Source organism: Capra hircus, chromosome 5 (assembly GCF_001704415.2).
Source record: "Capra hircus breed San Clemente chromosome 5, ASM170441v1, whole genome shotgun sequence".
In the NCBI taxonomy this organism is placed as follows: domain Eukaryota; kingdom Metazoa; phylum Chordata; class Mammalia; order Artiodactyla; family Bovidae; genus Capra; species Capra hircus.
Genome location: NC_030812.1, coordinates 66,713,413 through 66,720,105, shown reverse-complemented (window position 1 = coordinate 66,720,105; position 6,693 = coordinate 66,713,413).

The window sequence follows — 6,693 nt, the reverse complement described above, 5'->3', positions numbered from 1 at the left end:
TGACACCACACTTATGGCAGAAAGCAAAGAGGCACTGAAGAGCCTCGTGATGAAAGTGAAAGAGGAGAGTGAAAAAGCTGGCTTAAAACTCAACATTCAGAAAACTAAGATCAAGGCATCCAGTCCTATCACTGCATGGCAAATAGATGGGGAAACATGGAAACACTGACAGGCTTTATTTTCTTGGGCTCCAAAATCACTGCAGATGGTGACTGCAGCCTTGAAATTAAAGGACACTTGCTTCCCTGGTGGCTCAGAGGTTAAAGCGTCTGCCTCCAATGCGGGAGAACAGGGTTCAATCCCTGGGTCAGGAAGATCCCCTGAAGAGGGAAATGGCAACCCACTCCAGTATTCTTGCCTGGAGAATCCCATAGACTGAGGAGCCTGGTGGGCTGCAGTCCATGGGGTCACAAAGAGTTGGACACGACTGAGTGACTTTACTTACTTGCTCCTTGGAAGAAAAGCTATGACCAACCTAGACAGCAAATTAAAAGCAAAGACATTATTTTGCTGACAAAAGGTCAGTATAGTCAAAGCTATGGTTTTTTCCAGTAGTCATGTATGGATGTGAAAGTTGGACCATAAAGAAGACTGAGTGCCAAAGAATTGATGCTTTTGAACTGTGGTGTTGGAGAAGGCTCTTGAGAGTTCCTTGGACTGCAAAGAGATCAAACCAGTCAATCCTAATCGAAATCAACCCTGAATATTCATTGGAAGGACTGATACTGAAGCTGAAACTCCAATACTTTGGCCACCTGATGCAGTGACTCATTAGAAAAGACCCTGATGCTGGTAAGATTGAAGACAGGAGGAGAAGGGGATGACAGAGGATGAGATGGTTGGATGGTATCACTGACTCAATGGACATGAGTTTGAGCAAGCTCTGGGAGATGGTGAAGGATAGGAAAGCCTGGTTTCCTACAGTCCATGGGGTCACAAAGAGTCGGACATGACTGAGCAACTGAACAAGAACTTGAAAGATGAGGAGACTGAAGTTGGCAGGCGTTATTATTCGTTCTAGAGGGGGAAAATTGAGACTCAGAGAAGTTAAGGATTTTGCCGGAAGCTCACAGAGCTAGTCAGTAGTGGACTGAGAATGTGAATATAACACTTTTTTTTTTAAAAAAAGATTTTTTTATTTGATGTGGACAACTTTTTAAGTCTTTATTGAATTTGTTACAATATTGCCACTGTTTTACATTTTGCTTTTTTTGGCCCCAAAGCACATCTGATCTGAGCTCCCCAGTTAGGGACTGAACCCTCACCCCCTGAATTGGAAGGTGAAGTCTGAACCACTGGACCACCAGGGAAATTCTGAGCACTTTTGACTGTGAGTTGAATATGAATACATCATAACATTTCCTTAAACCAAATGAGGAAAAGTGGAGCTATCTAAGCAGTATTTGTTATAGCCCAATCCAGAAAAAACAAATCTGTCAACAACAGAGTGGATAAATGGAATACTCGACAGCAAAGTGGAGTCACACAATGGAATACAAAGAAGAAAATGAAGGGGACACTGTCACCTTTCCCAACATGGATGCATCTCACAGGCACACATCAAGGGAAAGAAGTTGGACACAAGAAACTACCTACTGTGTGGTTCAACTCATAGAAAGTTTATGAACCCATCGGTTAGAGGAAAGGACCGAAATTCCTTTGGGAAGGAGGCAGAGGTAAGCAGTAGAGAAGCCTGTGGGGCAAGGCGGGTGTCTGGGAAGGAAAGTCAAAGTCAAAGTGAAGTCGCTCGGTCGTGTCCAACTCTCTGCGACCCCGTGGACACCAGGCTCCTAGTCCGTGGGGTTTTCTAGGCAAGAGTACTGGAGTGGGTTGCCATTTCCTTCTCCAGGGAATCTTCCCGACCCGGGCATTGAACTGTCTCAGCCACCAGGGAAGTCTGGGAAGGAGGCAAAGCTCTATTTCTTTATCTCTTTACTTGGAGAGTGGTCACACAGCTGTGTTCACCTGTGCTAACTCATTGAGGATCACACTGGTGGACTGTGAATTTTCCTATATATTTTTACTTAAAACTTTTATTTTAAACAGAGATATTTATACTTTGTTTCAAACGTTAATTTCAGGATTGCTATTCCAGAGATGTCTGTGATCTTCCAAGTTGAAATTAAATGCACAAAGGCCCCAAAAGCACTCAACACAGTGTCTGGAATGGAGACCTACACCATATAAATTCTAGCAAGTGTTATTATTACTCTTATTATGTCTTTGGCTTTCCAAACGGCAGTGGAGAACTTTTGAAAAGTACACCACGACTAATTCCCAGCTTGACTGCCAGGAGTTTGCTTAAAGGGGGCCAAAGGGTGGTACCAAAGTATAATCCCCCCACCATCTAGGACCTTTACGAGCATGGCCACAGGCCATGGAGGGCTGGCAGGGAGCAGTGGGGATCCCGGGAGGGCCCAGGCTGTCTGCCAACCTCCAGATCCCCTCCCGGGTCCATATGGTTTTCTTTGCCCTTTTTCCATTACCGGCACAGGACACCTTTTTATAATGTGAGCTTCTGGACTCAGCCTGAGCACAGGCGCAGGTACTTGTAGGAAAAGCAAAGCAGATCCTGGACACAGGCGGCCACCAGGGCCAGCTGCTACTGCCATCTAGTTAACTGTGTCCCTCCCCAAAGGTCTTCTCTTCTCCAAGGGTACCTACACCTCTTTCCCACCTTGTGCCTTGCTCCCACGGCCGCCCAAGCCTGCGTGCTACCCTGGGTCTCGGGCCCCCCTGTGCACGCTCATGGGGCTGAGTTGACAAACATGTATCACACGTACATTCTCACTCATACAGGCTCATGTGCTGACAGTCACATGCTCACACACACGCACACATGCATGTTCACGCCATCTCACATCAAGAATGACTCAGGGCAAACAACGCTGTTCAGTCCACTGCTGCTGCTACTGCTGCTAAGTCGCTTCAGTCGTGTCCGACTCTGTGCAACCCCAGAGATGGCAGCCCACCAGGCTCCCCCGTCCCTGGGATTCTCCAGGCAAGAACACTGGAGTGGGTTGCCATTTCCTTCTCCAATGCATGAAAGTGAAAAGTGAAAGCGAAGTGGCTCAGTCGTGTCTGACTCTTCGCGACCCCATGGACTGAAGCCCACCAGGCTCCTCCGTCCATTGGATTTTCCAGGCAAGAGTACTGGAGTGGGGGGCCATTGCCTTCTCCACCGTTTGTTCACTAGGAGAACCTGAACCCTGGGCACAGTTTCTCAAACCATGGTCGCCAGAAATCCCTCTACACAATCACCTGCTGTGTGAAAACATGTATCCTGAAGGCGAAACTACAGCATCCTGGCCCAGGGGGGTTGCATTTTAACAAGTCACACAGGTGTGTTTTTTCTTACCGCAAACCTGAGAGCCAGAGATCTTTCTAGAAAGACATGCACACATCAAGGGAAACAAGTTGGACACAAGAAACTACCTAATCGAAATCAACCCTGAATATTGGCCACCTAATGCAGCGATTCATTAGAAAAGACCCTGATGCTGGTAAGATTGAAGACAGGAGGAGAAGGGCACGAAGAAAAACACTTTTGAGACAGGCATACACAGGGCAATGCGAGTCCTCACCTCTGACCCCAAGACCCGCTGCTCTGGATCTGGTTGAACTCGGAGGAGGCTGGGACCCACCATGGGACAAGATGGAGGCAGAGGTTGGGTTTTTGTGCTTCAGCAGTAACAGAAGCATATTCCAAAGGCTGGAAGAGAGCAGATGTCACACTCTACAGGAGGGTTATTTTCTCAACCCTGGAAGCTTTGGATGGGGACTTTTATACTAGGTTGCTTGACTATCAATTGACAGGTAATATACTACCCTAGCTTTTAATGGCTAAAACAACTATTTTATTATCTCACAAAAATTCTGTGGGTTGACCAACTGGTTCATTTTTGTAACCACAGAACCAACCCCAAACTGGCCCTATCCTGTTTTTAACAAGATACTGAGTTGTTTTCCAGAGACAAAGAACAAAACTCCAAGTCGGGCAGCTGCCATGCACAGAGGAGATTTTGACCTCAAACCACGCCTGGAACCCAAGGACAGGGGCATAACCAGAACCTGAAGGCTGGAGCCCTTTTAGAAGCACAGGGTCCGTTGTCCAGGAAAACCTGATGCTGAAGCCCCTCTAGCACGCCTTACCGTAAAAGGCCAAGTTCCAGGGCCCTCTAGCCAACGCCTGCCCACCAGCGCCACCACACCTCGGCCTTCCTCCTCTAACTCAGAGAAGTGTGACGGAATCCCAGACTGGGGAGGCAGATTTGAGCCTTGCCTCCTGTCTCCTTGCTGGTCCACCTCACAATACACCTCTTTCTTTTCCCAAAGACCAGTACTATAACGTTGGCTTCCGTGTGTGTTGGGCATTGAGCCCTTTGCATCGTAACAATGTCTGCTGGCCTCCCTTGGGGTCACTTCTGTGGCTTCAGTAAGATGGCAGCTGGGACTGGAACTTTCAAAATGGCTTTGCTCACACATCTGGCATCATAGCAGTGGAAGGCTGGGCCTCTCTCTCTTTTCTCTCCCATGGTCACATAGCTAGCTTGGGCTTCTTCACATGGCAGCTGGGTTGCAACAGTGAGCATTCTAGGAGAAAAGAAGTCCTTCCTCTCCCCTGGTTTTCACACCATCTTGAAACAATCGGGAATGAATGTGTCTTTGCTTGTGCTGTGCGTGCTATGTGAAGGCACTTCAGTCCTGACTTAACTTTTGGGCTAACTCTTTGTGATCCTATGAACTGTAGCCCAGCAGGCTTCTCTGTGCATGCGGATTCTCCAGGTAAGAATACTGGAGTGGGTTGCCGTGCCCTCCTTCAGAGGATCTTCCCAACCCAGGGATCAAACCTGTGTCTCTTAATGCTCCTGTATTGGCATGCAGGTTTCTTTACTGCTAGGGCCACCTGGGAAGCCCTGTCTTCACTTGATAAAGTTAACCATTATAGCATCAACTAGAATTTTTTCAATTAATCTACACTAGTTTTTCATACCCTTAGGTGTCAAGGAAGAAAGCGGAATGTTTTGACAACATCTAGATTTTCTGTTTTATAAGAGAGAAACCTTTCCTGGAGTCAACCATGAATGGAATATCATCCTCACAGAGGCCAAATAATTCCTTCAAGACAGACTATTTCTTTTCAGATGTGAAAAAGTGTTAAATATATTATATTTCTAAACAAAAGCATTAGAAAAAATCTTAAGGACCTTGGGTTTAGCAGTGATTTCTTAAGTAGAACATAAAAAATCATGAACTGTGAAAGAAAAAAAATATCAATGAATTGGACTTCATCCAAACTTAAAACTTCTGTTCTTCAGAAGGCAGCTTTGAAAATTAAAATGCAAACCCAGCTGGAAGGAAAATATTTGCAAAACATATAGTTGACAAAGGACGTATATCCTTTGAATATAAATAGTACTAACAATTCAATAAGAAGATAAACAACCTAATTAAAAAAATGGACAAAACATTTGAACAAACACTTCACCAAAGAAGTGATACAGGTGGCAGATAGACACATGAAAAGATGCTCAACATATTGCTAATAAAAGAACTAAAAATTAAAACCACAATGAGATAACAATATCTACCACCAGAGTGGCTAAAATTAAAAAGACTGGCCTTATCACAGCAATAGAGAAAAGACTTATGGACATGGGGAGAGGGGAGGAAAGGGTGAGATGTAGGGAAAGAGTAACATGGAAACTTACATTACCACATGTAAAATAGGTAGCCAAAGGGAATTTGCTGCGTGGCTCAGGAAACTCAAACAAGGACTCTGTATCAACCTAGAGGGGTAGGATGGGGAGGGAGATGGGAGAGAGGTTCAAAAGGGATATATGTATACCTATGGCTGATTCATGCTGAGATTTGACAGAAAACAATACAATTCTGTAAAGCAATTATCCTTCAATGTAAAAAATTAATTAATTTAAAAAAATGCCAGAGTCACGAAAGAGTGAAAAAATTAAGAGTGATTAAGAGACAGAGAAGACAGAAAGAAGATGCGCCATACGTGTACTTAAAATTCAGGAAGAGAGGGAAGAATGAATGGGGCAAAAGCAGTATCTGAAGAAATAATGGTTGACAATTTTCTGAAGCTTTCCCAACTGTCAAGCTACAGATTCAAGAAGCCATTCAAATCTCAAGCAGGATAAAATTTAGGATAAGAAGATGTGGTCTACATTATGCTTTCATATATACTTATTTTTATATTTCCACTGAATTCTTTTATAGTTCTTATAGTTTTATATCTTTCTGGTAACTAATTATGTAATATACAATATGTGGCATAAATGCTGCAACTACTTTCTCCAGGGTCAGGGTCAGAAACCATTAATTGGTCCTCTGATGGAGGCTGGTGCAATAAACCATCCTCAAGACGCACTCTGTTGGGAAGCAATCCTCTACGGCTGTATCATGTGCCTGCACAAATTCCAAGCAAAGCATTTACTGTCCATTGTTCTGAACTGTCTTTTCAAGGTTGTATAGCAAACACCCTTGGAAGATATAGTACCTCCCTCATGAACAAAGGGAAAATTTGCTAGTAAGGATAAAAGACTCAGCGGATTCATGTCAATGTATGGCAAAACAAATACAATGTTGTAAAGTAATTAGCCTCCAGTTACAATAAATTAATTTATATATAAAGAAAAGGATAAAAGACTCAGATCTTTAAGCCCCGAGTCTTTT